The 21,113-nt window shown below is 39.5% G+C and overlaps 1 protein-coding gene and 1 long non-coding RNA gene across 13 annotated transcripts in view; one reads left to right on the top strand and one right to left on the bottom strand.

Moving 5' to 3' along the window:
- Positions 1-21,113, top strand: part of ANKS1B (ankyrin repeat and sterile alpha motif domain containing 1B) — a 436,612-nt gene that overhangs the window by 321,911 nt on the left and 93,588 nt on the right. The window contains exon 1 of one of the 12 annotated variants that reach the window (XM_065841684.2): positions 19,072-19,211. The exons of 9 other annotated variants lie outside the window; for them this stretch is intronic. The gene's annotated coding sequence lies outside the window, so the exon portion shown is untranslated. Of the gene's footprint in view, positions 1-19,071; positions 19,212-19,376; positions 19,548-19,874; positions 19,942-21,113 lie in introns of those variants that run through there. 2 more of the 12 variants (XM_065841674.2, XM_065841694.2) reach the window with 2 other exon arrangements.
- On the bottom strand, positions 1,625-19,558 carry LOC136103553 (uncharacterized). Its single transcript, XR_010651641.2, has 3 exons — positions 19,425-19,558; positions 6,788-6,911; positions 1,625-1,842 (listed from the first exon to the last, which is right to left on the bottom strand). It is a non-coding gene; the product is annotated as an uncharacterized lncRNA (long non-coding RNA).

Here is a 21,113-nt window from a genome sequence, read left to right as displayed (position 1 = left end):
ATAGCTGTTAAAGAAACTGGACTGCCTTATCAAGTGCAAGTTTGTTTACTTTTAATCAGAAAAGCTTTTCTGGAGAAAAAAAAAAAGTCTGTTTATTCTTTGTATATCCATTTTTTTGTAAATTAGTCTCTGTTAGCATGCTCTGTCTGGTTTCTTAATAAACTCATGTCATGCTAGCAGCTCAATGGTTCTTTTTGAAGACATTTCTTATTGCTGAAATTTCTACAAGGAGGCATGGTAGTGTGTATTTTATTATGAAAGGCTGCCCTGTCTGGACCTTGAGCTAACAGCTGAAACTACTGAAGTCTTTTCCAGTGACATTCTGCCCGGTATGCACCCTGGAACTCTTTTTGAAATTAGAAAAAGACCCACTGAAATATTACTGTTATTCTAAATCCATAAAAAAACACAGTTCCTCTTAAAAATCAATATTAACTAGAAAAAAAAAATCTGATGATGAACTGAACTAACAGTCAAAGAAAGAAGAATTCTTCTGCCTGCTTTAATAACTTATTATTTTTGAGGTCATTGTTTTCCTGCTTCAGGACGGTCCTCCCCTCCCCTGAATGTGGCAGAACTGCAGGGCTTACTCATCCCTTCCTCTTTTTCTCCTCCCTCAGTGACAGAATTTCTCATTTATGCTTCCATTCTTTGAAAAAGCTGAAGCAACATTTGTGTTCTCCTCATGATTTATCTGTAGTACCCTGAAGTTCAAGGAAAACTTGAGCAGAGTATTTTTCAGAATATATGGGTAATAAAATGTGCCTCAGAAGAGCTTATCAGGTTCCCAATTTAAAATCCTTACTTTGCTCTTTCTGCTGTTGTGGACTAGACCCTAAATAACATTTTAATGTTGATCACTGGCTCCTGACCTAGGAAAACAGGATTCTCTTGAGAACCTATTAACACCATGTAGTTGCCCAGAAGAATTATTGCTGGAAAATACAGATACCTCCTCACCTATAGGGATTAAGCATCTGGCATTTTCAGGCGTATCCATCTTTAAATTGAGAAACTTGGGCATGAGGTTGATGCTAAATCTTCTTCATGATAAGGCAAGGAAAGTAATTATCAGTGGGCCATGGGAGAAACTGTCAACTTTTTTTTTTTTAATGGCATGTGCATGGTTTCAGGTAAAAGCAAATATTAGCTTGGAGATTTATGTTTGTTAAAAAATGTTACCAAACTAAAGCCATTGATCTCATTTTTAGAATGCTGTTGCTCAAGTTATTTTAGAGGAGTCTTGCTCTTGTGATGTCCAATCCAGGTATGAACAAGTGTCATTAAAACATAATGATTTGAACTCACTGACCAACCTTTTAAAAGCAGTAAATCAATTAGACTAAGCTGATTAGGATTTGGTCCAAAATGGAGGAATTCAGGGCCACTGGCTTCTCCAGAGACATTGACTGTGGACAAATGGACCTTGTGTTCTAGTCTGATGGGAGGTGGATCCCTTAGGCATTGAAATCACTGTTTTCCCACAAAATATTGCTGGTTTCCTTTGACAGTTATGTAAAAATAAACATCTCCTGTAGTAAAGAGAGAGAATGTGGCAGAAATTCAGAACACAGCTACAACAAAACATAAATGATTAAAACCAGATTTATTTCAACTAAGTATGTCAGGTACCACTGTTGGCAGCGCAGATGTACTCTGTAGGGATGATCACCCATACTTCACACTGTCGGAGTGCTTGCCTGGGAACTCTTTGATGATTTCAGTTCTGCAAAGTGTTAAGCAATTTCTGATGTACTTGTGGGTCCCGCTGGCTTGTTCTGGGTCACCACATTCAGAGGCATAAACCCAGAGAGACACATTGCACCCCTGCTGACACTGGGACTGTAAGACAAATAGTAAGAAAAAGTTATTACTAAATGGAGTGTGGAGAGGAGGTGATAATGCTTTCTACTGTAGGAAATCATGGGGTTTACTTGGTATGTTTAATACTTAGCATGAATCCTGGTGTTTTGTCTGCTTCCCTTTTATGGGATGTATTTGGGTTGTAAAGGGCATCGTTTTCTCCCTATGCATTTGGAAGCATAAATGACAGATGTTTCTGATTATATGTAGGTTATCATTGATTACTATATTCAATGAAGGATTAAATAGTAGTACTTTGCATATAGTAGTTTCCAAAATACAGTCATCGTGGCATGCTAGTGGACACATCAGAAATAACTTCTATCATCCTTTAAATTTGCATTTCACATAACTTGTCCATTTGTATCACTAGATGCATTGAGTTTTTTAGCTTGATTTTTAAGGTACTTATGGTCACTGGCTAAATTAGTATTTCTTCTGAACAGGTCTTCTTTTCTAGAGCTTGAATTTTATTTCATAAAACTATAGCTCTAAAATCTGTGTGCAAAAAAAAATAGTGAAATAAAAGAAAAATTATGTAGCAAGTCTACTTATGTTTGCACAGAGAACTTAAAAGAAGTTCCAAGTTGGCTTTTAAGGTTTGAGTGTTATGAATAGCAGTTCACCTGAGTATTTAAGTCCATCAAACAAAGAAAAAGGGAAGTGAAGGAATGCAATCTGAAAGTTACAAATCTTACCCCGAATAGCAGCTCATTGTTGGTAGAGATATTTGGATTTAGGAATTACTTCTGCTTTTTACTGTCACCCAAAAGGAATAAAGTCCAGCAGACTATCTGAACTTCACTGATGAAAAGGCAGACCAATGCTAATTGGCAGAGGACAGAAAACACGCATGATCACAATTTAAATAAGAGTAACTTCTGCTGAAAGTATGATATCACTTTGTTTCCCCATGGATAGAGACTGGAAGAGTCAAGATTTTTTCCCCAGATTTCTTTACTGCCATGAAAGCATTTTGAATAACACACACTGATGGAATAATCACAGTAAATTTGATATGAAATCTATACATTACTGAAATGAGAAAAAAAAAAGTGAGTTATCCATTCAGATAGGAGCATTTGGCCTTTCATAATTTATTCTGACATATCCAGGGCTTGGCTAAAGGTCATTGGCAAAGGCAAATCTCTTGAATTTGTGGGGTTAGTCGTGTTGAAGGTGGGAAGTTTTCATTCTGTAACAGACCCGAACATGGTCCATGCTTAGATCCAAATACCTCACCCAGCATTTGAGCGTGAGTCTGTGAGGTACACCTGCCTTAATGCCTCAGGCCAAGTAATACATTCAACAGACTTTTCACAAGATGAAGTATGCTGATTAGAAATGTGCTGTAGCCATTCTCAGAGTGATTTATAGTGAAAGAATAACATTTTAAATGAGTTCTATTAATTTCTGGTAATTATCATGCAGTACCAATTCAACATGGCAAATATTTTGCCATTTAACTAGAGTAGTTGTTATTGCACATTACAGTTTGCTTGAAATTTTTTGTAACTTATTGATAGTCAAACCTTCAAATGTTCACGTAGAAATTGCAAGAACATAATATACATAAACATGTTGCATAATACTCACATATAATTGCAAATCTTACAAGGAACAGCAATTTGAGAATAATATGATTGCTAGTTGCCAAATAAGATTTTTCCACGAAGTTAAAAATACTACTTTCTTGACCTATATTTTTTAATATATTTTGAGAAACCTTTCAAAGTTACCTTCTGCCTTTCTTGGTTATGGTGAGTTGAGTTTTCCTTCTAAGTAAGTGTGCCAGTGTCTGAACCCAAATCATTTACTTATTAAAATACACCGTATAAATACCCCATAATTAATTGGCCTGGTGGCACTGCCTGTTTACAAAGCTAATTTATATCCTGCTTAAAGTTCCAGTGTCTGAGAGAGTCACTGGGAAGGTACCTGGGTAACTGAAAGCAGCAGTTGGCTCATAGAAATTCATCATTCAAATAGAAACATTTTGCTAAATGCACTGAAGCCAGAGTTGTTGTTCTAGTACCTTAATAATTCTCTCAATGAAGGAATTAAGTTTTCAGTGAAGGTTTGTCCTGCAAAACCCAGGATGCTTTCTGTTGTAATTCCTTCATGGGACAAAATCTAGAGACTTTTTTGGTAACAATTTCTAGCACTTTGTCTTTCTGTGTCATCTTCAGTTTGGGGAAAATCCCAAGTGTTTTCTTGAATATGATGGACAGGTGAATACCTTCTCTCCTGTAGCGAGCATAGGGAGCAAAAGTGACTTACTCAGATTATGCAGAGTTTCCGGCAGAAGTATAAAAACTTCTCAGAAAGAAGTCACAAGGCCTGTCAAAAGCGGCTGCTCCATTTGGTGTTGTCAAACAACAGCCTCTGCCATAAGCAGCAGCATGATTCCTCCCTGTTCTGGCAGGAAATAAGCTGGGGATACTAATTAAGCACCACAAAGTAGCAGATTGCTGGATCTGCACTTCCTTCCTCATTTGCTTGTCCTCAACTGTCCACTACATGTCAAAAATAACTGTCACTTTCAGACTAGCCTGTTAAACTTCATTATTATTATCATCTGAGCTAGCTAATTTGTGCCAATTCTCTTCCTTGCCTTCTTTGTCAGAATGCTAAGAACACCCCATTTCTCAATGACATACATTTTCTGCTTTGCCCTTCGTGCAGCCAGAGTTTACCCTGGGCAAAGAGAATCTTGAGATACTGTTCCAAAGGTGATGTTCCTGTAACCCTTGCTTATATTTACTATGACTGCTCTTTTGTCCCACACCCCCTTTTTAATCCTTTATTTTGTAGTACAATTTGTCTTGCTTATTTCAGATGTTTAAAAGGTGTGTTTTGTTGTAATTTTTACTGTATTCTGTCATGTTTTTAATAACTTCCAGTAACTCTATATTTATCAGGGGAGTTCTTGTTTGGCAGTTAAATTATTTTTATCATAAAGCGGATATTATCAGCCCCTTTGAAAGGAAGCATGAGACTGAAATAATGGGACCAAGATCAAAGCCAGCAGCTACACAGAGTTTCTTGAGGAATCCCTGACTGGAAAAGAGAAGCTGGCTGATGGCATTTTTTTGTACAACTAATGAAAATTTCCCAAGAGGTTAAACCTGCTAATAGTTTGGATGATGTATTAAAAACTCATTTCGGACCATACAGAGTTCCCAGCAATATTTCATATGTATTCAGTTTGCCTTTACTGCTGGTACTTTTTCACCACCTTAAGCTTCTGTCCTGCAACCACACACAGAATCAGTCCTGTTCCTTTCAGTGCTTACTCATGGAAAAACTGTAAAGTAGGGTCTAAGTGCTGCTGATTTTTCTCTACCCTTTTCTATTTAGATGCTCTGATCTTTCTACAGTATTTTTGTATTTTATCAGTACCAAAATTGAATCTCAAACCCTTTGATTAATGTGATAGCATAACTGCCTACGAGTGGCCATATTTCTTTACTAAAATGCTTCTAGAAAAATGTAATAATGAAAATTCTAATAAATTAGCAGAAGGAATAAAACAGTACCTTTTCACCAAACTCCTTGATATCTCATTAGGAAGGTTCATAAATTCTGACTTGTAATTAAGATCAAGTGTTTCTTTCAAGTATCTGGAATATACTCACTTCATATGTATTTAAACATTACAGCAAATTGATATTTTTTAATTAAAATAGCTTTTTAAAAAAAGTTGTAACTGCAGATCAGAGAATACAAGATGTAGAAAATGAATGTGAAGAATAGGCAGGAAAAGAAGACCAAGAAACAGAAAAAAAATGTAATGATCAAAGAGTTAGTGATGTATCAAATGAAAAAAGTATGAGAATTACACAATTTATGTAATTTATTGAATAAAGTGAAACAAATTATCCAGAAAAAGAGTCAGTCAGCAAAATTTATGAGTTTTCTGGGAAACTTTTTAAAAAGTATTTTTCCCCTTAAAACTGCAAGTAATTAGGTGTAATGTTTATTTAATATGGCCTGTGGTTTGTATCCTAATTTGTTATTTACTCACAAGGAAGAGTATCATTCATTAAACCACCAGAAGCATTTTGTGCAGTGTTATGGGTTTTCCTTGCAGGAGATCCATCACAATAAAGAGGACTGCAATTATTAAGATCTGACAACTCTACAATCCAAGTGATAAATCTAAAAGCAGTGTAACTACAACTCCAGCCGACTGTAACCTGCAATAATATCTAAAAATATAAAACATTTCAACATTCTCATCCTGTATGGTTAGTTCTGAACACGTGTGGATTTTCAGAAATTTTTAGAGGCCTTTCCGGAAGGTAAATATTACCCAGAAAATGTGTGATACATTTCTCAGTTTCTTGATTTTGTCAGAGTGCAGCGAGAGATGGTTGCTCCATAAAGGAGGGGACCCAAGGGGGACAAATTTAATATTAAAACCAGAAAAGTTTCATTCTGAAGCGTGAAATTTGCTTACGTACGCTGCAGAAGGCTGTAGGCAGTCAGCTTGGACAGTCTTAGCACCCTCTTCCGTGAAAAGATCCCTTAATAACTGAGGCAAGGATATTGAAAAAGTCTGTTGTATATCAAGTTGGCATTAGCTGTTTTCTAACTACTTTGACGCACATGGTTTTAGTGGGGTTTTTGTGTCGTTGAGTCTATGTTCCATAGCTCTAAGAAATCCATGACTGTGGCCTCAGATTGAGTCACCATTTGCAGGACCAGCCATGTTCAGACACATACAAGCCAAGTGACTTTTTCAGCACAGACGGACAGAAGTGTTAAACAGCTGAATGGACTGTAAGAAAACGATGCTTAGATGTGCAAGGGAGTTCCTTGTCATTTAACACACCCAAAATGTCTTACAATAGTATTTCAGCCATTTTACTGTTCCGGTCTTTCCATCAGGATCAGGAATTTTTTCAGGGAAACTTCTTACCGGAAGTACATTCTCAGTGGAAGATTTTCGTCCTTTCTCATCTCAAAACTGGCCTTCATTGGAGACCCATAACAGCAATTAGTTAACTGTTCTGAAGCATCTTTTTTTCCCTCAGCAGTCTTGCCTGTAGAATAAGAACAGTAAATATTTCTTGTGACCGCCTTACTTTATCCAAATCTGATAAACCAAAGTATTTCCTTGAAAACGAATCATCTAGTTTCTCCCTCTAACTGAATTATCTTCTTCCTGGAAAGGCAATCTTCTGCTTCATGAAGACCACCTTGGCCCCAGCCTGGACTTCTTGCTCTTGGCAACTCTCTGCTCAGGTCTTAGAGCCAGGCAATGTTATTAGCGTTTGCTGCTGCTGTCATTGCTTAAGACCTAATTTAAAGTATCACTTGCCGACCACACATATGTCATTAGGACAGAATCTTGTCCTGATGCTCTCATCCTTTTCTTTATTTCTTTTTTTACCCAATACATCATATAAGCACATAACTGTAAATATACTTGTAGCGTCACTGTAATCCACAATGCTACTTTATTTGATCACAGGTTGGGGTTTTTTTGCACGTTTGGTAATAGGGCTAGCTAGAGAAATGTGTGAAGTCTGCCACTAGACAGTACTGTAATGCAGATAACAAAGAATACAAGGAAGGGTGGAAAATGAACGTAATTTTTGTCCTGCAATATGAAAAATGTGGAGCAGCAAATCAGTTTTTCAGGTTTGAAAGATTACTGGGCTTCCATTCTGATAAAAGAGGTAATGAAATGTACTTTATTTTGTATTACTAAAATATCAGCAAAAGTTAGTTTTTCTTATGAGAACGATAATTCTGGAAACCAGATATTGTACTTAAGTCTGAACATATTGGTAGCAGAAGTTAACTTAAGTTTTCACCCAGTAATATATATGATATTTAATTCCACTAATCACTATTTCAGCTGATACAAACATAGGGGAGAAAAAATCTAGAGATGTTGGTTTATCCATTGTTGATTACGCAACAGCAGATAGCCAAAAAAAAATAAAAACAAAATACAGATAATGCAAGATTTTGTGTTTTTATAAAATGGTATACAAAAATAGTAAAGCTGAATTAATTTCGACATAAATCCCAAGAGAGCAGTCATTTCTAAAGAAAAGCTGAAAAAGAAAATAAGTAGTTCTGCAGGAACAAGTTTTCTTCACCTTAATTGTTTGCCAAAAACAGATTGAGCATCTTTATTGAGCTATTAGCATATTTTCCCCTCTATTTTTATCCAGGAAGGCTCTGTTCCTCACCAGGCTCAGACTTAAGAAAAGTGTTTTGCTTTTGAATAATTTTATAGTTGTGGTAGGTTGCTCCCGTAGAATGGCCTGTTTGCTTTAATCATTATACTACACTCCAGATTCATAAAGAGTAATTTTATTCTGTTTTGTAATTCCGTTGTTCTTTATTTCCTGAGATCTGTAGTGGTGTGCATCTGGCAAAAAGGCAAGGTATTGAAAAAGAAAGAGGAAAAAATGAGTTCCAAATTTGAAAGTAATACAAATGTCATTAAGACATTTTTATTTAAGATTGTCTTTTGTTGGGTTATTTTAGCAGAAGTAAATACGTTGTTAAAATTGATTTCATGTTATAATTGACTTTAGTGATTTGGCCTCTAAAAGATGTCATTTATTTGATAAGACACAGCGCTTCACTTGAGTAAATACCAGTTGATATATCCGTTATTTAAATACTGCAAAAGGTTATACACATTATATTTATTTATCAACAACAAAACTGCCTGTATCAATGGTAAACAGAAACAGCTTGATTTCATGCTCCAGATTGGAAAACAACTTCAAAATGCTGATTATCCCAGAGCTACCTTTTCTGACACACTGAAAGCTCTTGTTTCATTATCACCACCTGCCATTGCTATTATAGATTCGTAGGTGAAGATGAAAATTGTAACAAGTGAATCTTCCCATATCTAATGAAAAATAACTATGAAAATTATGCACTACAGAAGGAAAAAAAAAATCAACCAGGGTTTCTTTCTGGCATGCCCAGGGTCTGGTGAGTACAAAAAAAGCAGTATCCATTCAGGAACAGGCTCAAGCTTGCTGGTATTTTGCCCCATCTGCCTGAAACAACATGAAAGCAACAGAATGACTGAGAAAACTTGTACAAAAAGGAACTCAAACCCCTTTTACTGCTGTAGGCAAGGCTGTATTGCACCCCAAAGGTGTGGGTAGACTTCAGGCTGTTGGACCAATAATCTTTCTGACTAAACTGTCCAGAAAGATGGATTATCAAAGAGTTATTATCCATTTTTCTGTCTTTATACTTGGAGTTTGCAGTTTGTTATGTACTTGTGTCATTAATAGAGATACTGATACCATTCAAAACTGGCACAAAACAGGTGAATCAAGCGAAGTCATACAGACAGCTAAACTCCTGTCTATTTTCTAAGTGTTGGGAGGAATCTTTATCATCTGGCAGAATTTTAATAGCAAAAAATCTGAATTGGCCTGGCTGCCTTGCTTATGTCTCCTTCCAGGCAGTCAAATCCATTTCCTATAATCTCTACCCTCCGATACATCCATTCACCCCATGACAAATGAACAGGTAGAGAATTATGTCACACCTTCATCTCCTGGCACGTTTTTGTGTTTGAGACCCTTTCGGCATTCCTACTGCCATGTGCATCGTGGAGTGCTGGTGTAATGCTGGAGCCATATTCATAAGAACTATCAGAACATCAGATTTAATTAACAGCTAATTAACAGTCCTTCTGGCCTTTGTAGTTAGTACTGTGCTGAATTCAAGAAATAATTTGGATAGGTAATTATGAATGCTATTTAAAAATAATGAGTTGAAGCATCTGCAAGATTCTACCTTGACAAAAATGTGATTGCTAAAATTGTCACTGACTAATACATATTTGTGAGGAACAGGCAGCACCTGAGAAGAAAAAAGTATATTCTCATTGTCCACAGAAGCTCGTTAGAAATGAGAAAGAAATTTGTAAGTTTTCCAAAGAAAAGGATATTAAATGGAAGACGGAAAAATGTCATTTCTTAGAAATATTTTTTTAAAGGATGAAAATATGCAGTATCCAATGCCAGTTGCCAGGGATGGGGCTTTGCAGCATGCTGGGGGTGACTGTCTCACCCCTATGCATATTACAAGATTGGAAACTACATAGTCACTTCCATGCGCAGTTTAATGTTATAGCAATTTTTACTTAATTTGTACAGCCTTGCAGAAGTTGGAATTTACAAAACCAAATGTATTCTTTCGTAATCTGGCTTTTCAGCCTCCTTTTCAATCATTCACACCCATAAGTCACCATTTTCTGTTTATATTATAAGGTTACAGTAATGTCCTTAATGTAACGGTATTTGAAGCAAAACATTTATGAAGATGAATGGTGTGCATACATAGTGGTAAATGGCTAAAGTACCTAGAAGGTGGTTAAAATACAGTATAATTGTATGCAATACAAAAGTGTAAATCAGTCTCATTTGTGTTACCTTTTAACTAAAGTGAAAGGTTATTGTAGCTACAGAGCTGCTTGGGCTTGAGATGACCTCTAGGGGTCACCTGATACTTTCTCTTATAATAGCACAGGGTTTATTTAATTATTTCTAAATCACCCCAAGAAATAAAAGACTTAAACAGTTTTTCGCTTTAAGCTAGTTACAGCACAGGCTTTTTTGTATATGAACTCTTATTTGTTCAGATATTATAGTCTTTCCTAATGTGTAACCTAAATTTTCCCTTCTACATGTTAAATTAGTTTCTCGGTCTTCTTTGATTAATCCAAAAAATGGCCTACTTTATGACATGCCTTTAATTATTTGTAGACAGTTCCTGTTATGTCATTTTCCTCTGGATGGCAATTGCTTAACTCTATAAATCTCACAAAGCTCTTGTTTCCCAAACGTCCCTCTTCAGCTACAGTCTACCCAGCTTCCTTGGCCAGAGTGCATCCTTTTAAACGCCATGTCCTCAGACAATTCTCTGATCTTTAATCACTGCCGAGCAGTGCGTAGCCACTCTGTGCAGTATTTGGGTTGTGCTTCTCCAGAGTGAATGAAAAATAAAAACTGAGCCTAAAGGGAATCTTACAAACAAGGAGAAGGAAAGTTTAAGGGGAAAGTTAAGAGTGATGTTGAGAGGGGCAGCCGCCGAGAGAGCCCTGAAATTCTCTCCCCTGGTTTACTCGTGTCAGTCATGTGTAGCCACAGAACAGCAAGAACTGATATTGTCCTGATGGGCCCAGGAGGAACGTGTATATTATCACCCATCTTGCAAACAAGCGTTCCCATGATTAGAGGCAGGTTCCTTAGATCATCCCCTTTGCCATCAATTGTCTTATGGTATGGCATTCCAGTGACTTAATATAGAAAAAGAACACATTTCTATCTTTTGCGGCAGTGTAAAGTACTAACATAGGATCAATTTATATTTGATCCTAGGGAAAGAATTAAAGGTCATTCTGCCTTCGCTTTGCATTTATTATGTAGCAATACCTTCTGGCCCTAAAAGAGAGGAATTTTCTGAATCATTAATGTGGTTTTTATTTTTACAATGCAAGTTTTGTCTTTGATTACTTCCTAAAATTTGAATAGATTTTTTTCTAATGATAAAAACAAAAGATTTTTCATCTACTGAATATTCTATAACTTAGATATTTTTTTTAACTCTGATTCATGGCAGGAAAATTAAATCACAAAATATTTAATGGCAAAAATATTCTAAAACAGTTTAATTTGGATATGCCCAGATGTTTGTTCTGAATATTCACTGAAAACAAAATAGTAGTTTAAAAGCCTACTGCATTCATTTTCATGTGGGATTAGTCTTCATAGACAGTTTTCATAATAGTCCATATTCTAGTGACTCTCTGATTCATCGTGGTACTTGTTCAGGAATCTCACGCTGTAGTGAAAGACAGACCTTGAGGGACTCTACCCTTCCGCAAAAGACAGAAGTCTTAATTATAGATCCAGTGAGAAAGTCACTGATTTGGAAATAGAGTCACTGTTTTTTTTCACTTGGGGAAAAAAAAAGGGGGGGGGGGGGGCGGCGGGGGAGGCGGGGAGAGAGACCTGTATTCGAATGGACTATTTCAGTTTTCTTTTACTTATTCAAAACACACCATTCCAGGAAGAAATGTTTTGACTAGATTTTCCAAATGAAAATTCAGTATTTTTAATGGAACGTGTTAATTATGAAGAAACTACATCTGTCAATAAATTAGGATACCCAGATAGGCTACCTAGTAATTATACTGTTTATCTTTTGATTCTCTTCTGATTTTTTTTTGATCACTCTACTTTATTATCCATCTATCAATCTGTTAATAATATATTGACAAATATTTCACTGTACAGTCTCAGAAATAGATGTTGGTATCTAGTATTTGAATAGTGCCAATATATTATGGCCACTGTTCCAATACAGTAATTATTTGCAGCACAGCCTTTGACACAATTACCAATAGTCAGTATTTAGATCTTTTAACATGCACATGCACCTTACAGTACCATCAAAAATACATCTGAAGCCACATATTTAGTGTTGATATACACCCTGCATGCATACATGTACATTTCGAAAGTCAAGGAAAGTTTCCTTTCTCTTCAAAGCTGATCATCTCATGGTATTTTCGGACTAACTATACTGTCCAGCTCAAAATTAATTTTCCCAACTAGCTTTTTCTCAGTTCTCTGTGGACCCCTTGCTCCTTCCTCTGTGACTTGCAAGTTTTAAAAATAGTATATTGATGGGAAAAATAATGAAACAAAATAACTTCTATGATTTTACGCTTTTTCTACATGAAGCCTGCCAATCAGCTGAGGCAGGTGTTTCCTTACTTCAAGACTCTGTCATCGCTTCCCTTCTCCCAATAAAAACATGCATACTAACATTCACATACCTTTGCTTCATGGATCCCTCTTTACTTATATGGCTACTAGGAAGCAAATACTCTGTTCTACAGTTCTGAGGTAATATTCCACTTTATACATTTCTTAGGATTAACAGCAGATTTTCACTTTTTCATTGTTTTGCTTTCTGATCACTTTAGATTATAGCTGTTAGTTTATCTCTTTATTTTCTTTTCTAATTAGTCAAAGGTAGAATAGTCATTGTGGTCACAAGAATAAAATGGATCTATGTACTTTTCCTAAATCGATTTCTTTTAAAGATTTCAAGAATCATTAACCTACCAGAAACTGGATTATACTTCATATTCATATGGATATTTCATGTGGAAAATTAAAGACACTTCCAACTATATTCTATATGGTCTTTTAGAAACTTTTTAAAAATCTTTTTTTGCATCAATTTGGCTTGTAATGCCTCCTCACTCCTGGGGTCCTTTTAGTGGAATAAAATCAAAAACCCTCAAACCTGTACTATCTCAGGAACTCCCTTGCGCTGTCTTCTGCCCTCACGGAAACTGTCTTTACAAGTGCTCCATGTTTATAACCACCACCAGTAATTGCCCAGCTCATTTCTTGACCCCTTATTCAAAGGCAGGTTAAGGCAGTTTGTAGTTACTCCATCCCTTTGGCACTCAGGCAGTAGCAAGTTCTCAGCAAGCAAGAACCAGATGTTGTGTGAGCCTGTATGAACTAGACATCTCTATTTGCCTGTTCGGGTGATGTGATCTTCAGATATTAAATCTTTTCTTTGATTGATGTTTAATTTTTTCTATAGAAAAAATGAGATTGTCTTGGATAAACAAGATCATAGCCTGTGTCTGCCAGTGAAAATTCCTTCCAAAACCCCAGCACATCGCAGCACCAGCCCCTGCAGAGACTCCAGCGGTTTCAGTTGACAGCCCCAGTTACGTCTTTGGGTAGGGGTCCCACATCGACTGCACGTCCACTCAACTTTATTTGGACTTGCTATTTCCAAATAGGTTGTATAGCCCACATTTATCAGCTTGTTTTGGACTTCTCTCCAACACTGGACAACTGTAACACAGGCACTTGAACTTCTGAGATTAGAACTAAAAGAAATGTATGAAAACAAGTCTGGTTTTAGTGTAATAGTGGGATTTCTTTCTAGTTCTTAAGTTTTCTCCTCTACGATACTGAAGCTATCAGAGGTGTTTGTCCTATACAGCAAGCTCCCATCCTCTGAGTTCTGACCCAGAGCTGAACATAAAGCCAGCTTGCAGGACTGGCAGTAAAATCCTCACGAGACTTCCCTGCTTAAAACAGCATTCTGTTAGTTTTCTGTGTTCAAAAGATGACAATTTCCTTTCTCTTCTCCACTTTTTAAACTTAAGTCCCTGCTTCTTACCCAAGCCAACACAGCTTGATCTGTCTTCAGTTGGTGTATTCCTTTTGTCCTGATTTGTTACAGCACTGCTGGAAGTGTTACAGTCTCTGTCAAGCTATATATCATGAGAATTATGTACATATATTTTATCAAGTGCATAGTCTTTATTGCGTGCTTAATTTTCTTTAAGGATCATGCATAGCCCATAACTCCAATAACAGAATTCTGGTTTGCAGCTCTCCCCCTCCCCTGTATCCTTCCTCACCTGTATATTCACTTTTAGCCAGCTAAAGGGTCTTTTGGTATCTCATTTTGGCAAGTATAATTTACTTGTAAAGATGTCTAATATGTTTTTTATCTACTGATTTCATAATATGATTTTGCTTATTCAGTAAACATACCAAACCAATTATTTTACTTCAATATCTGAATTTTATTATGTTTTATGTGTACTTATAATAACCTATATTATGGAGTCAATCTGCTCAGTCCCTATTCGGGAAATTCATAATCAATGTATTTGGCTCTGAGAAAGGATTGTAAAAGCAGTCCTGTTAAATATTTTAGATCTTTTTATCTTAGTTTTTATTAAAGATCACTTCCCTACTTAAGAACAAGAATTTTTATCTTGCTCTGACTTTCTAGATCCCTTGATAGAGTATCAACCAGTAATGGTATGGATATCAGCAAAGCAGTTCAAATTAGCAAATACTTATCTCTACCAAAGAGTCACGTTATTTTAACATAGATCTTCCCAGCTCTGTTGAAAGAAAAAAAATAGCTAAGAGTTTTGGAGAAGTTATTTGAACAATTAGGATAGAATATTTTTAAATTTTACTAAAAAGAAGCTGCTTCAACTTATTTTCATAATTAAACTTTATTGCTAAAGGAGAGTAATTTTCTATGACTAAAAATTTCCAGTATGAATCTAAGCGTTTATTAAAAACTAATTTTAAGGAGAAAACAAATTTTCTCCCTGTGTTCCAACAGATTTCATTTTCCCTGAAAAAATGTGTAACGTTTTTTGTCAGCAGGAAAAAATAACAGTTAGGGGCCATTTTGTTAAAAATCTAAGTTTATTTTGACTTGTTCATCAGAGAAGTGTGGTAATACTTACCCATGGGTTGAGGCTGGGCAATCTGGGATGTAATTAACTTTATGGATGTTATAACTGGTTTATTTACTTAAAATTGTCTTTTTTTTTTTTTTTTTGCTATATAGTAACATGATAATTTTCCAGAAATAATCTAACCCTCCAATTTCTGAATTCTCATTTTTGTAAGACCTTTCTGTTACTTTCACCTGGAGGTGACTCAGGCCTAGAGTCTTCAGCCATGACTGTTTCTGCCTACAAAGTGGTTTCCACAATAATGAGAAATGCCACCAAGGTACCTGATTTTAAGGTACATATAGATACAGATACAAGTATAGGAATCCAGATCCAGTTCCAGCCAAACTCTAGGGATTGAGACTTCCTTATTGTACAACCTTACTAGTCAGCTATTTTTTGGATTCAAATATGATAATGGTAGTCTTTTCCCATAAGGCTAGTTAACAACTAGCCCTGCTTATCTGAAATTACTGAACACAACCTAGTGGAATCACCACTGCTCAGCCTAAGCCACTGCCTGGTTAGGAGAATCACATGGTGTCTACTGTTGTCCAGCTTTCAGGATTTACGAGTTTCCCACCAATATCACATCAGTTAAGAGAACCAGGTCCACAAATCAACCGCAGCTGGATTGTCCCGTTGCTGTAAAAGAGAAAGCAAGCTGCCTAATTCCTTACAAGAAGAATCATGGTCACCAGAGCAGCTCCTCATCTATGGAGACTGCATGAATGAAGTGCTGGACCAAGCCCTGATCACTGTGATCAGTACATCAGCATACTTTGCTGATCAGTTCAAGGAAAAACACAGGGAAATTTTTAAGAAAATAGTCTATTTCTGATCTGATCAGATCCACCCTTGCCATCACTGACATGGTTTAGTGTCAACATATATATCTAAGATTTTGGAGCTTTGAAAAATATTTGCTAAAACTCATTAAATGGATTTTTGTCCCTTCTAGGTAGATCCCCATTACTAAAATAATGTCTTCATCTGCCTTCAGGAAAAAACATTCACCACTCTTGTTGAAACACACAGTAGCCCACACAGCCCTCAAAAGAGGACTACAGCCTGTCAACAGTCCTCACTTCTCACAGCCCAATTCTGCCCAACCTGTAACATTCAGAGAGCTAACTGACGAAATGGCTGCTTCATGGCCATGAGGGAGGCAAATTTTTTCTCTTTATAGTAACAGATTTCTCTGACAGGACAGTCTGTGAAGTTTCCTAATGTACTTTCCTGCTATGACAGAGGTGAATAGACCAACACTTCATTTAGTTTTATCTTTACTTATCTGGTCCTGTCAGGATGCAGAGTAGCCAACCTTCTCTTGAATTCCAGAACAAGAGCAGGGTGAGAGCATCAGGTACAACCATCTCAGCTGATGACAGCACACAGGTGCAGATATGTCTCACTCAGCTGACACAGCCATGACACCTATTTAGCTGCAGGTGGTCAGACGTTAGAGAAAGAGCTGCTGGCTGGAAAGGCATCCAGGCAAGATGAAGGTGAGAGTGGCTGAATGGGAGATGTACATCGTGCTGAAATCATGCAGATCTTCCCTGTTTAAATTTTACAACAATCTGGGTTTGTGTTTGCCTGCTCATCGAGTACCTACATTTCTAAAAATGCCCTTTCATTCACCACCTTGCTAGAAAGCTTCATCCTTTCCTAGGACTTGCTAGTTGTTACACACTTGCTTCCTTCATGCAGAGCTGCTATAGTCTGCAATATGTTACAATCAATGGAAGTAATGAAGTTTATGGCAGGTATAGAAACCGGCTGGCACTTCCACCACGCTCTGCCATCATCCTATCGGGCTCATGCTGACATTCTTAACTTGTTCCTTCTCTGGCTTAGCAATTCCATTAAAGTATTGCTCCTAACTCAGAAAGCTGTTAATGGATCACATCCCACCTGTACTAAAGATCCAATTTTCATTCACAAATGCAGATCACAAAATCCAGGATGAAGTGAGTTGGAACTGTGCAGAAAGTCTTGTTAGCTGAAGGGATAGAGATGTGGAGATTCAAGGTATTGGATAAGTTTAGACAAATCCATAGCCAATGCTAGACATTTTAAGGAAGTACTGCCAGAACGTCTGCTTTTAAAAGACCTGTTCGTGTCAGAACAAAAATGACACTGACAATTTAGATGTAACATCTTATACTGTGTTAATGTGTTTTGAAAAGATGAAATGTTTTGCAATGGTCATTTTCATATTTACAGTCTGAATCTTTGGAATTCTATTCAGGAAACATTGCAAAATGTTTATGTTTTCTCCTGATTCAGGATGAAACGAAACTTGCTGCGTTCTGTTCAATCCTTCTCCATATGGGCTACGTCAAATCTATATAAATACCAGACTGCATCTATAAGTTTTTCTTGAAAAACTGGAGATGAGGGAAGGAGTATATTCAGTTCAAATCAAAATAACTTTCCAAACCTCATCCGAAGAGATGCTTTTGAACTAATGCTTAGGGTTCCCTGACATTAATTTGGCAGGACTAATTAACTAAAATCAGTTATGACATAGAAAGCTATATCTCTAGGAGCATGCATTACTATTTTAAGCATTCCTTTCAACTGTTAAATAAGCTACACTTGCTCTTAGGGATTCACAGAAAAGCTTACTCTACTGCCTTTAGTCACACATACACTAGCACGTTCAAAATCAGCACTATATTGGGGTTGAGTCAATCCAGCTGACCTGTTACCCATCGCTGAGCCTAGTGGCTATGTGCATGCCTCAGCAGTGCTTTTTGTAGAGAAGGTGTGTTATCAACTATGTTTGTAACCAAATGATCCATTTAGTAACAGGATCAGTTACTTTTCGAAAGATCTGCCTTTGAAAAAATGCAGCTTAGCACTAGTTTAAGACTTAATTAAAGCTCTGAGGGACATAAACATCCTCAAATAGGATTTATTTTGGTGCACAAAGCCATGTATGCTGGAAGTTCTGTATAAGCACATGCAGTAGGACATGCCAAACAAAAGGGCTAGTGAATTATGTTTCTACGTTTGGTCAGTGTGAGGTCTCTGAGAAGGCTAGACTATGGACTTGCACGTGTGCTTGGATAGTATGCCTTGCTGGTGTACAAGGTCTGCAGCTTCTACATCTTGCTGGAAAATCACTGTAAATTTCAGCACTGTGAATTGGCTGTACAAAACCATGCCCAGAGAGTAACATTCTTAATTTTTCTTTCACTTTTTTTATTAAGCCTTTTATTCCACAGAAGATGGAAAAGCCAGTTCTCCTTGAGATTTGGTATCTCCGAAGGCAGAATCAGGGCCTGGAGCACCTCACTGGCTGGCATCTTGGACAGTCTGCAGGGAGCGCGCTGGGGAGAGGCAGCTTGCATTAGAAACCGCACACTCCCCATCGCTTTACCTGCTGTAACAGAGTAAAATTTTTTTACTTGGTAAAATGTTTCTTCCAGCCTCCGCTGGCTGAGCTTGTCAGATAATGTGCTCAGCCATCAATTGTATAACTTCCTCGGGGAAGCAGAGTAAGAGATAAGAGCCGCCATGGGGGACTGAAAGTGCAACTCCATCCTCTGACATTTTGTAAAGTTAAATTACAGGGGCGTTATCTTTTGTATTTTATTTCCCTTATTAGACAGTCCGGGTGCTGCTTAATGGATGCAGTTACTGAAGTAAACAATCCCGTGGGATGCTTATTGGCTCGTATTAACGCAGGAATCTGAGCTCTGCTAAGATTTATTTAGACACTAGTGTTAAAAAAAAAAAAAAAAAGAAAGTGGTTTTGCCGAGGGAGCAAGGGAAGGTGCTCGCCAGCCGGCGGCGGGGGCAGAGTTTCGCTGGCGCCTCCCACGGCCCCCGCCAGACCCGGGGCAGCTGGGCCCTCCGGGAGCGCCCCGCCGCCGCCCGCCGCGCTCCCGGCCCGCCTGCGCGGGTGGGCGCGGAGGAGCGGCAGGGCCCATATCCATAGTAACGGCGGGGGCCGGGGGGAGGCGCCGCGGCAGCTCTCCGTTCTCCGCCCGCCGCATCCCGCGCGGCGCCGGGACCGCACCGAGCCGCGGTGAGCGCGCGCGCGCCCCCGCCCCGCTCCGCGCTTCACCGCGCCCCGCCCCCCCCCCCGCGGGCCGCGCGGCTCGGAACGCGCGCGCCCCCGCGGAAGGCGGCGGTGGGGGGGCGGGGGACCGGCGGGGGCGCGCGCGGCGGCGGCTGGACGGGGAGGGCGGCGGGGGCTCCGGTGTGCGCGGCTCCGCGGCGCTCTCCCTGCCTGACTCACCGCGGGGCGCGGGGAAGATGCTCAGCGCGGAGGGTTAGCGGCTGCGGAGCAGACGTCGGGGCCCCCTCTCTCCCCGCCCCCGCCGAGCTCGGCAGCTCAGCCCGCCGCCGCCGCCGCTCCTAGGTGAGACCGGGGGGCAGGGGAGGGCTGGGCGAGCCCTGGGCGCGCACGGGGGCCGGGCACGGGGCCACCGGGCGCCGCCCCCGCCCCGCCATGCAGCCCGGAGCGGGGGGCGGGGGACGGAGACTCAGCGCCGGTTCTCCCCCGGGAGGGGAAGCGCCGGCAGCGGACCCCGAGGGGCGGGCGGGAGCCGGCGGCGCCTGCGGTTGTCGCTTTCGCAGGATTATGTCAGCCCTTGCCTCGCCGGTTCCCCCTCCACCGGCGCTGGGGCGGGCGGCGGCGGCGGCTCCCGCCCGGCGGCGCTGCGGGGCGCCGCGCTCCCGGGGCGGGCGGGGATCGGCGGGGCAGTGGGGCGGCCGGAGTGTCAGCTGCCTGACGGAGCCGGTGGTCTGGGCTGGTGAGTTTTCACCTGGCCGGAGTGGTAGGGGGAGGAATGCGCCCCGGGCAGCCCCGCCTGCCGCGGTGTGCGCCCTCCCTCTGTGTCCGAGCCGGGATTGATCTCGGGGGCGAGGGAGAAGGTGGGAAGCCACCTCGTGTGCCGCAGCGGGAGAGCGGTCTCACGGCGCACGGAGCCTGCAGCCGCTGCTGTCGGGGCGGCTGTGTCAGTATTCGCGTTGCAAACCTCTGCTTTCTTAGGTCTCTGAACTTGGCCGTGATGTGCCCTGGTCTAAAACTTGTCCAGCGAAGTCTCGGCTTCAAGGCACCACTGTTTGTCCTTTCGGTTATTTCAGGAACGCGAGTTGAGCCGAGTGCTACGGTTGTTTAGAAAAAAAAAAAGAGGGGGGCTGGGAGATGAAAAGCATAAGTGTGTAGAGATCAGAATGACGGTATATGGTTTGGTATCTCAGAAAAGGCTCATGTTTGAAAAATACATCTTAATGAGCATTAAATTTCCCTTGTGGTGAGAAGGCAGTGTTGGTATTGGGAGAGAAAAAATGGTACCTGAGAATTTCATTTGGAACTCAATTTGCTGCACACGTGCAGTTACGCTTTTCCTGAGCATTTTTAGCATGTGGACTGATGCATGTTGCCGTTTGCCTTGCAGAATTCTTTCTCTGTGAGCAGTGGCAATGTGTGCCCACATGCACAATCAAGGTGTGCTCCGTACTGTTCTCGACAGCAGCGGCATTGATGAGGAAAACTACAGTGTCCATCTGTGGCAGGATTACTGACATAACGTATCGTAATGGTTCCTTAAAGAACATTTTAACTTATTCTGTTAATGAGGCACAAACTAGTGTTAAACTAGACCCTGACATGACAGATAGTGACTTCTCATTTGAATATTTGTGTCATCTTCTGTATATGCCAAAATATAAAATATAATAATCTGCTAGGGGAAAAAAAAAAAAAAGAAAAACAATAAACCCTCAGTGGAAGGCTGTCAGGTAATAATGGGGACATATTTCTCCTGAATATATATGGGTATAAATTGTAAGCATTCATGTAAAGTTGATACTTGTTTGCCAAGTACAAAACCTCGATGCTATGGTGTTTGATTACCATAATGAGTTGAAATACCATTCTGATGGCACCCTAAAAATTTCAGTAATACTCTGAAAAGAATGG

This window comes from Patagioenas fasciata, chromosome 1 (genome assembly GCF_037038585.1).
Source record: "Patagioenas fasciata isolate bPatFas1 chromosome 1, bPatFas1.hap1, whole genome shotgun sequence".
NCBI classification, from domain to species: Eukaryota; Metazoa; Chordata; class Aves; order Columbiformes; family Columbidae; genus Patagioenas; species Patagioenas fasciata.
This window is presented reverse-complemented; position numbering and strand designations above follow the sequence as displayed.